Source organism: Spermophilus citellus (genome assembly GCF_964194105.1).
Source record: "Spermophilus citellus genome assembly, chromosome: 11".
Taxonomy (NCBI): Eukaryota; Metazoa; Chordata; class Mammalia; order Rodentia; family Sciuridae; genus Spermophilus; species Spermophilus citellus.
In genome coordinates this window covers 639,996-650,341 of record NC_138192.1, presented here as the reverse complement: position 1 = coordinate 650,341, position 10,346 = coordinate 639,996, and positions in this window count along the sequence as shown.

Genomic DNA, 10,346 nt, shown 5'->3' with positions numbered 1-10,346 from the left:
GCCTTTGAGACTCGGTGTCCTGGCCTTCAAGTAGGGATTTGCACAGTTGTGGTTGAAGACTGAAGATAGTGCATAACATCATCACCATTGTTAGTACTGCCATGTCCTGGGAGAGGAAGGATATTGCCTTCCCCAATCCTTTGTTAGAAATTCAGAAGATGAAGGAGTTTGGTACTGCTCATCTGCCATGGGGCTATGTTTACATCTTGAATTACTCAAATGAAATGTAAAAACAGCTTCACTGCATCTTAAAGTGCTCATTACTTTAATTCAAACAGCCCAGAGTTCTCCTCAAAATAAATGACTCTGTCCATCTGTTTACTTCCCTCTACTAAACTGATTTCATGCTTTTCTGGGGCTGGTAAGGAACACTTCAAAGACAGCTGATGTAGACTAAGTAGGGAAGTCTATAGGCCTTATCACTGGACTCTCAGGGCCTCAGATGCCCTGAGAAGAGCAGGCATCAGTCATGCTAGCCTGTGGATGAAGGTCAGATGTCTGCAGTCCTTAGGCACCCACTACTGGAAAACCCACTTCAGGGAAGAATTTGTATGATGCTACAATTTTCCATTTTTATTTCAATTTTATTTTTGAAAATATGTTTAATTTTAAATGCATGAATATATATCTATATTATTTTTTAATCTGTCAGATCTTTATTGTCATAGAACACAATGTAAATTCATGTTTTGGTTATATATATTGTACAAAATGTATAATATGCATGTGTATTATGCATAATGGTTTTTATATAAAGGCCAAGGAAATGAATGCTATGGATTTGATATATAATCATTTATAAAATATGTGTTCCAGTATTTTATTACTCTTTCAAGCACAGAAAGCCCATTGATAGGTCACCCAGATGTTCAATAATTAAATTTAAGTCTTTTGACAATTTTCTGATTTTCATATAAAAAACATAAATTTTCACCTATTTTATGTACTGCCATTCTTTGTCAAAACATATTATTTGTGAAATAATTGATTTACTTCTTTATATATGTAATCTATGTATCGATATCAGGATATAACATATGTAGATACAAACACAACATACACATGCCTCCATTTATATTCTTGCCCAGGCCCAGTAAACGTTAAGGGCAGGCCTATTCTTGTTGTTTGGTAATTAGTGATGTTGTGAATCCAGGTGTCTGAGTGTGCAAATGTCAAACTGACCAAAAAGACAAGTGATCTCTTCCTTTATGATTTTTAATAGACCTATTCCTTCTATTCTTGATAATGAATCTCAAAGAGAATACACAGCTTTTCAGACTCCTAAATTCTTAAGCACTATCAGTGTGAATTCAGCATTATACTTACTAATTCCTGAAGAGTTTTATAACAAAGATTTTCCTGCTTAAATCAGCAAAATAATTACCTAAAATCTCACTATTTCCAAAAGTCACTTATTTTTTCTAAAGACTACCTCAGTACGTTATCATTTTCATTACTAAAATTAGTAAATTTTTAATTTTAACACAGTTCAAACTTCTATATTCTATTTTTAATGTTATGGCATAAGTAATTATTTCCATGTTGCTGTAGAGTCATCATGAATTGCCACAGCTATTTCATCTATTTGACAGAACTTGTTTCATAAGCAACTGTACACAATAAAACAGGCTATAATAACATGCATACTGTTGCAAGCATAAAGCACCCAACTTGTGGCTGTGCTCATCTGAAATACCATGAGAGCAACCTAAGATAGATCTTTTGATGAAACCTCTCAAAAACCAAAGTGGGTCTCCAATGACTGCATAGTCAGTCACCCAGAGAGCTGAGATCTTAAGAAATTTGATCTTCCACAAATGCAGATGTACCAAAAGACATCTCTTCATTTAATAAAGGCATTTCAATTTCATACACACACACACAAAAAAACAGGTCAATGTTGTGATAACATAACTTCACAAAGCAAAATTTGAAAAAAAAACTTTATAAAACAAATTATAACTCTCTAAATGTCTTTATACAATCTATATTTCCATTTAGAAATAATGCTCAGATGAAACACATAGCATACCAAATGTAAAAATAATGCTTACAATTTGAAATAGTAGGAGAATAAACATTAAAAAGGGAAAAGACAATGCAAAATACTAAAGTATATCACAGGGATAGATGATGGACAGTTGTACATAGGAGATCCACAGAGCTGGCCCAAATTCATGATTATTAATTATATTTTGAAGTCTTGCATGATAATGAGTAGCTTCTTTTGTTTTCTTTTAGGTTATGACTCTCCTCAGAGAATCCATTCATATTCATTCTCTATGTGGTGCCACTCTTTTTGAAATTCTTCTATGATCCAATGCATACCAGCATGCTTATTCCCTATTAAATTTTCCCCATCTTCTGTGCCATGCTCTGTGTTGCTTTTGATACTTGGAAATCCATTCCACATGCACTCATACGCAGACCACAAATTTGGCAGAAACAATACTGGTGATTAAACAGCAACCCTGTTGCATAAGTGTCTTTTTATCCTACCATGCACATAACTATTTTTGAGCCAGTCAGTAACTTTGCTGGCTTATTCAGGCAAATGTGGTTTTAATTCACTAAAAAGTCCTGGAATTTCATTAGCTGGAAGGAATGCCAATGCAGACAAATGATGCATTTTTAACCTGAACTTTTTGTGGTTGCCATGTGACATGGCCAAATTTGTTTCCAGAATTTGGCTTTCCACCCTTCTCATCTAGTCTTTTTCTTGCACCTCTCCCATGGAAAATGAGATTTTTCAGGACTTTTGCTTTTGAGATTTCAACATTCAGGATTTTAAAATTTGGGATAATAACTTTTTGGATTTCAGACTTTAGGAATTTTGATCTTCCATGGCTTTAATATTCAGGATGTGGCATTCAAGACTGTGTCTTTTAGAATTATGATCAGCACCAATTTTATAACCATTTCCATATGTTAAGGAACTATTCACTCTTTCATGTTTTTCAAGACTCTTTGTTAAGAAAAGGTATTGAATTATATCAATTTTTTTCAGAATCTGTGTACAAAATTTTAGGCTTTTGTCCTTAAAGATATTAATATGGTATATTAATTTTGAGACAATCATATGTTTTTTTCTTTTTAGAACTATTAATATGGTGAATTATATTAATAGATTTCTAATATTGAGCCATCCTTGCATTCCTGACATAATCCCTGATCAATTATAGTAAGTTATTTTTGTAATGTTAGGTAGGTATCTGTTTACAAATATTTAAGATTTTTAAATTAATATTTAAATATCATTTCTAAATGTCTTTATGTTATCTTTGTCACTCTTAGATATTGATGTTGTACTTCATAAAAACCTGAAAATGCTCTTCATCTTTTATACTCTAAAATAATCTACGGAACTTTGCAAGCATACAGTTTCTAAAGTTTGGTCAAATTTCTTATAAAAATATCTGGGCTTTGTGCTTTTAGTTGATGGGTAGTTCCTTGATGATCTTTTTTCTTATTTCTATGGAAACTTGTCTTTTAAAGTTTTATTTGACCACTAACATAAGTTTGTTAAACTATATTTGCCTAATATATTGTACATTTTCTTTTGTTTTTTACATTTACTTGAATAGAGGTGTGCGAAGTAATCTCAGGGTTTTAAAATTTTTTCTGTATATTAATAATTATCTTGTCATTTTTTATTTCTATTTTTGTATTTTTTTCCTTGATATGATTTATATGGCATTTTTTTCTATTTTGTGGATTTTTTTCCTAAAAACCAGAATTTTAATTTATAATAAAACATACTAATTTTCTCTTCTCTGTTTAAATAATTTTTGTTTTTAGTATTATGATTTTCTTACATGTACCTTCTTTTAGTTTATTTTGTTATTATTTTTCTAGGTTTTACATTTTAGAATTTAGTATACTTATTTTCATTCTTTTATGTTTTATTGATATCATGTTTAGGGCTATGAATTTTCATATGATCACTGCTTTAAGTGTATTCTATATCCTCATATTTAGTGTTTTCAATGTCATTCAGGATTCCTGCAATTTGTTTGTATTTTCCCTTAACCAATTGATTATCTAATTTGTAATTAAGGAGAATTTTTATTTAATTTTTCATTTGAAGCTTAAACATTTTTGCCTTACTTGTAATTTATCTGTTTTACCCATCTCATACTGAAAGAATTGTTCTATTATTAGAATATGTAATGTTTCTGTTTCTCCCTAAATTCCTGTATTTTTTATTACAAAAAAAAAACTAGGTATTCAAGTCCTTTATTTCTTCACTGTGGAATTTAGTTTTAACATTATAAAATGTCTGTCTTGAAATTATTTACTGACTTTTGCCTTGAAATTTGCTTTGATATCAAGATCATAGACCCTGATTTCTTATTTTTTCCATTTACTTGGTGAGTCATTGTCTTTTTCTTTAAAAAAAAATCACTTTGTTGAATATCTTCTTTTTAAGAGTGTGTCTTTGAAAAGCATAGAATTGATTTTACTTTATATGAAAATCTTGAAACACTTTTAATTGGCAAGATAAGTTCATTCATATTTATTTATATGAATGTAATCTTTGATTTCCATTCTATCGTATAATTTTATTTAATTATTAGATTATAATGTATTTTTACTGAATTTCTCTATTCTAGGTAATTCAAAGGTCTGTATTTTTATTAAGATTAATACAACTTTTTATAGTATCTTGGATTTCCTCTATACTCACTTGAAATTTAAATTATATCCTTTTCTCTCTCTTTTATCACTTTTTTTGCAGCATTCTGTCTACTCTATCAGAACATACAATACTCATACTTCAACCTTCAACCCATCATGCACTCTTCTTCTGGTCTTAGATCTATAGGTAAATACATAAAAAATTAACTATCAGTCCTTTTCCAAAGTTGGCACATTTATTCTTTGTTGGATGATACAGGAGTAGAATCAACAGGGATAAATTGTCTCTTTAATCCCCATAATAATCTTATGGAGAACTTACTGTGATTATTCCCACTCGACAGAAAAGGAATGAAAACTTACAGCAGGGATTCCACCTCTTGGGTCCCCTTCTTCCTCTGGGAGAAGTCTTTTCTGCTGTCCTTTAATAAACTTCTACTTTCTACTCTGAAAAAAAAAAAAAACTTACAGCATAAGATGTCTAACAAGAGATTTTCAGATTTAGTTTAAAAAAAAAACCCAAAATATGCAGGCAGGTTTAAAAAGGGAAAGTTTTGTATTGCTTATATTCCCACCATGTGAGTTTACTATCAATAAATTACTCTATTCCCTTTTAGAAAATACACCAGTATAAACATACAGTCATACTAAATGGACAGTTTTTTAAGCTCTTTTCCCATTTAACATTTAGTAAAAATATTTTCTTTTCAAAATATATGTCTCGGGGCTGGGGATGTGGCTCAAGCGGTAGCGCGCTCGCCTGGCATGCGTGCGGCCCGGGTTTGATCCTCAGCACCACATACCAACGAAGATGTTGTGTCTGCCGAGAACTAAAAAAAAAAATAAATATTAAAAATTCTCTCTCTCTCTCTCTCTCTCTCTCTCTCTCTCTCTCTCTCTCCTCTCTCACTCTCTCACTCTCTCTTTAAGAAAAAAAATATATATATGTCTCTATATATTTATATACATATACAAAATAGGTGTCTCATATGTAATAACTGTGAAAATTCCTCATATGTATGTTGCATAGTTTATTTAATTGCCCCTCTTCTGTTCATCACTTCAGTTATTTTGTTTGTTTATAAGTAATACTGTGATGAATTTTCCAAAGGGCATATATTGTTAAACATGCCTTAATAAACTTCTTTGGATTTAATTCTAAAAGTTAACTTTTTTGAAAAGGTATGACTCTTTGAAAAAAAATTAATAAAATTATATTTTCAATAATCCAACATGTTTCAAATCAGAAGAATACTACTTCAAATTATAGTTTCATACTTCACCAATATGTCAAGATGTGAGGTCATAAAACTCTATACACACACACACTTTAAATGCAAAACAATTAACCATATTTCTATTCAAAGAATTTTCAAGAAACTAAGTAGCCAAACACTCCTGTAGACCAACAACATGCAAAGTCAAATGGGAGCTGAAAACTTTGTCCTCCTGGACCATCAGAATAGAAGCCAATAGAAGCATCCCATGGCCAGGCATAGAGGCTCATGCCTATAATCCTGATGGCTTGGGAGGCTGAGGCAGGAAGATGACAAAATCACAAGATCTCAGCAACTTAGCAAGACCCTGTCTCAAAAAAAAAAAAATTAAAATAATATTTTTTTAAATGGGGCTATGAATGTGGCTCAGTAGTTAAGCATCCCTTGTACCAAAAAAAAGAAAAAAAATACACACATCCCAGGGTTTACTCCCAGGAGAAAGGGATCAACCAAACCCCTTCAGAGTGACAGATCATACTGAAACACTGTGAAAGAGGTTCTAAAGTAAGATTCTCCCGGTGAGTGAATGGAGGCTAAAAAGAGTTTGAACTCCTGCCTCAGTCCATGTGGGTGATGTGGAGCCAATTGGTTGGCAGATTAGAGGTAATAGATTCATGCAAGAATTTAGGGCCTCCTGTTAAAAGATCATTTTCTGAACTCAGATGCTACGTTGTGAACCCTGAAGGCAACCAAAAAAAAAATCTTGAATCTCTGTTCCTCTTGAAACAATTACAAGATATGCATGGCTAAAAATATGGGGGGAAATTGCTTTGCAATGCTCCCATTACAGCGAATTATGTGACATAAGAATTTTTTTTCATGTGAAACTCTAAGAAGTTCAGAATATAGGTCCACTTCTCCAATTTTGGGGCAACCTGGTACCACTTAAAGACTATTTATCATACTTAAAGATATTTGATCTAGGTTAAATTTTTTAAAATTCATAAAAAAACTTCTGACAAAAAAGTGTTTAAAACATCAGTGATAATTTTGTGTGGCAATTCTATGTCAAGTTTGCATTGTCCGCAATCAATCACCAACTTATCTAAACCAGGCCCACCATGAACTTCTCCAGATCTGTTCAGTCCTATTTAATTTACCATGACCCCTTGACCTCATCTCCTGGCCAAAGCTGTGGTCAACACGTCACCCTCCATTCCCAAGATTCTAAAGCCCAGTTGCTGCAGGTCCACTGTAAGGAGCCTCTCTGTGTGGGGTCAGGTGACAAGTAAAGAACCATGCACCTATGATCTGGTAAAAGTGGACTTTTGGAGACTTTGTGTCTCCACTGCTGCCTGAAGGAGATAGGTGATGCAACATAAAGGAGGTTTGCCACCCCTCCAGCTGGACTGCAAATGCTGGAAGGGCAGAGGCAGGAGGGATCCAGAAGATACCCTGGTCATCCTTTTTCCACCTCCATCCTTCATTCCTGCCTACCTCTCTTGCAGGGTTCTTTCGAAGCCATAATGTGGTTTCAATGGTGATACCTCTCTAAGAATGAACAACTGAGATGTACTTGGTGTGAAATCTAGCCATCTCAGTAATACACTCCCTCGCATTTGATCTCTCTCTTTCCCCATTTCCCTTACTCTTAATTCCCTGGGATTAAACCTCCCAATAAAGTGTTAACAGATAATCCATTGCCTTAGGCTCTGATTTCTAGGGAACCTATGCTAAGACTATTAATATCTGACAGATAACTTGAGCCACAGGCCATGCTATGTGTCTGGTCAATTTCTCTCATTACTCTTTATATTCACTATATTAGAACATCCAAATTTATAGTCACAGGTTGTCAAGAGTGATAGCAAGTTTCTGGTGGCTCTGACAAGTGGCTCTGGGTTGAATATGGACATAGGAATTATGAAGCTACTTTCCACTGAAGACCACTTTCCTCACTCAGTCAGATGCTAAGTCAATGAACATATTACACTCAAAAGCCAGAAGGTTGAATATTTCCATGTGAGAGATGGCAGCAAATGGATTCCCAATTTTGCTCAATTGCATTTGATTTTGGAAAGTATTGCTGCACGTCCTTATGGTTCTCATTCTCTGATGAGTGTATAAAATCAAGTGATGAAAAATGTCAAATTCTTAGTGATTATGTTATTTGTACCATACTTTGGTCCCTGTAAGGTATCCTAACATTTTATGCCTGACATTAAAAGGCATTTTAAAACACGGAAATAATAAGTTTATCTTATTCAAAAGACTTAAACCATTACTAAGAAAAAACAATGATTAAACACCTAAGATCATGGAGAAGTGTTCTTTGTGAGAATTAAGAAAACCATTATTTTATTTATTTTTTATCAGAGCTTTTTTTTTAGTAACATGCTACAAACATTTTTTTAAAGAGAGAGTGAGAGAGGAGAGAGTGAAAGAGGAGAGAGAGAGAGAGAGGAGAGAGAGAGAGAGAGAGAGAGAATTTTTAATATTTATTTTTTAGTTCTCGGCGGACACAACATCTTTGTTGGTATGTGGTGCTGAGGATCGAACCCGGGCCACACGCATGCCAGGCGAGCGCGCTACCACTTGAGCCACATCCCCAGCCCCACTACAAACATTTTTAACATACAGAAAAGTTGAAGGATTGTGCTGTGAAAGAATTGTACTCATATACTACTTAGATTATATCATTAACATTTTCTTTTATTTCTTTATCATACATTTCTTCATCTATCCCTTCATCTAGCTACACACCAATTCATCTTATTTTTTATAAATTTCAAAGAAAACTGCAGCATGCATATTATTAGTGTCCAAAACTTCTTATGAATTCTCATTAAAAGTAAAATTTAATTATAGTGTATGCACAGGTTTTAAACATACTGTTCCAAATCTTGACAAATCTAAACAATATACTGAAAAGTCTAGCAAGTTTCCTTATGCCTCTTCCCAGAAAATCCTTACCCTTATTTTCCAGGAGCTATCACATCTAATTTTTTTTTCTTTATAAATCAATTAGGCCTGCTCTAGAGCTTCACATAAGTGGAATCATAGAGTATCCCTTATGCACTTTGTCTACATGACATTGTGCTTTCAAGAGTCATCAAAGCCATTGGATACAACATCCATTCTTTCCCATTGCAGTGCTGAATTACATTGTACAAATATATCACAGTATATTTTAGCTATTCTCGTGTTTTTGTACACCTACACAATTTTCAGTTTGGAGTTTTATGCATAAAGCTGCCATCAACATTCTTGTGCAAGTCTTTTTGTGGAAATATGTTTTCATGTTTCTTGAGTAAATATCCATGAGTGGAATTTCTGGGTCATAAGGTCAGTGTATATTTATTTTATAAGAAACTGCTAGATCTTTTCCAAAAGTGATTGAAGCAATTTACAGGTCATCAGCAGTAGAGGAGAGTTTCAATTGTTTCACATTCCTGCCAACATCTCTGGGTTTTATTTTCTTTTTTAATTTTAGACACTTCAGTGGTATGCAGTACTATGTTGTCATGGCTTTAATTTGCATTTACCTGATGATGAGTACATTTTCATATTCTCATTAACTATTTTTTATTTACTATGTAAAATATTTGAGCAAATATTATGATCACTCATTTTACATTGAGTAATTTGTTCTTCTATTGTTGAAATACAGTAGTTCATTGTATATCCTGAATATGTTTTATGCCAGATTTATATTTATAAACACTTTCTCTTAGTCCATATTTTGTCTTTGTCTATTCATTTTCTTAATAGAATCTATTAATAAGCAGAAATTTTTATTGTGATGAATTCTAATATTAGCCTTTTTCCTTTTATGGTTATTGCAAACTATGTCTTATCTAAGAAAAATGTGTCTACCCCCAATTCACAAAAAAAATATTATTTTATATTTTCTATTATAAGTTTAAAGGTTTGTGCTTTTACACGAGTTTGTTATGCTCCACCTTGAATTACCTTTTTTGTGTTGTGTTAGGGAGTGATAGAAGTTCATTTATTTTCTGTATAAATATATAATTGTTTCATCACCATTTGCTTCAAAGTCTTCCAATTTGAAAATTGGACTGTTTTATTGCCTTTGTCAAAAATCAATTGAACATCGAGGAAATGCACCACCCAATAGCAGAACATACATTTTTCTCTAGTGCATAAGGAACATTTTCCAGGTAGACCATCTATTAGGTTATAAATCTATTCTCAATAGATTCAAATCATTGAAATCATGAGAAGTGTGTTCTCTAACCACATGGAATGAAATTAGTAATCAATTTTAGAAAAGAAAATTTGGAGAACTCACAAGTACATGAAAATTACATAACATAATTCTAAGTCACCAATTGGTTATAAGAAAAATAAGAACACTTTGAGATACATGAAAAAAATAGCACACCAAAACTCATGGATCCCAGAGAAAGCCATGTTCAGAGAGAAATTTGTATGGGAAAAAATATGCAGTTATATAAACTTACATTAAAA